Raw genomic sequence first — 1093 nt, forward strand, 5'->3', positions numbered from 1 at the left:
AGAAATATGGAGACTGTTAATGGTGCACCAGATTGAGGCTCAGCATTGGCTTGTTTCATTGAGGCGGGGATGGGATGGCACCGTAAAGTAACCCTGGTTGAAAAGAGATATGGAACACCTCTCCAAAAAGAAGAAAGAAATATACTTAATGCTCTGGAAGAAACGATCAGGCAGGGCGTGAAATTCACAATGTAACCTGGACGGATTTAATAATGGATTTAGAAGAATTAATAGGGGACATGAGAAGGCATAGGAGGGCCGAATTAAGGTAGGTGACAAACAGGAGGATGATGAGAGAGTGTGTGGGAAAGATAAGAGATAAAAAAGGAAACGTGCATGGAGTGCAAGGAGGCAGTGAAAATCCTTGATGATACTTTGCTTCGGTATTCACCAGTGAGTGAGACTTTGATGAATGTGGATACAGCGACAATAGGCAGGTGTGCTGAGACATGCAGATGCTTAGAATTACGAGGTGGAAAGTGGAAATACATGAATATAAAACATTTCCCTGTGCCAGACGATATGTAATCTAGGTAATTAGAGAAAGCGAGCGGAGATATTGCTGGGCTTTTGGACATAATATTTGCGTCATCACTGGCTACTGAAGTAGTACGGGAGGTTTGGAGAATGGAAAATGTTATTTATTTGTTCAAGAAATGTAATAGAGATAGTCTTGAGAATTACAGGTCAGTGAGTCTTCGGTCAGTAGAGGGCAAGGTACTGGAGAGGCTTCTTCGAGGCGGAATTTATGGAGAACCGTATTCTGTTTGGGGACAGTCAGTATGGGTTTGTGTCCCTTATGAGCCAGAATAAATCCCATGAAACAGTGAAAAATAAGGAGATGAAACCGAAGATTCGATGTGTGGTATATGAATTGTGTAAGCTATTAGACTGAGTTCCCGAATGTGCACACTTTCAGAAAATCAGGTGGCCTGGGATCCAGTGAAACCTGGCTGCATGGATTCAGAACTGGCTAACCAAGGGAAGACCGATGAGGTAGTGGATGGAGTTTACTCTGCCTGGAGGTCACAGGCCAGTGATGTTCCACAGGAAAGGAATAATCGTCAGTGCACTTTACAACTATATTTAGTCT

Source organism: Hemitrygon akajei, unplaced genomic scaffold (assembly GCF_048418815.1).
Source record: "Hemitrygon akajei unplaced genomic scaffold, sHemAka1.3 Scf000086, whole genome shotgun sequence".
In the NCBI taxonomy this organism is placed as follows: Eukaryota; Metazoa; Chordata; class Chondrichthyes; order Myliobatiformes; family Dasyatidae; genus Hemitrygon; species Hemitrygon akajei.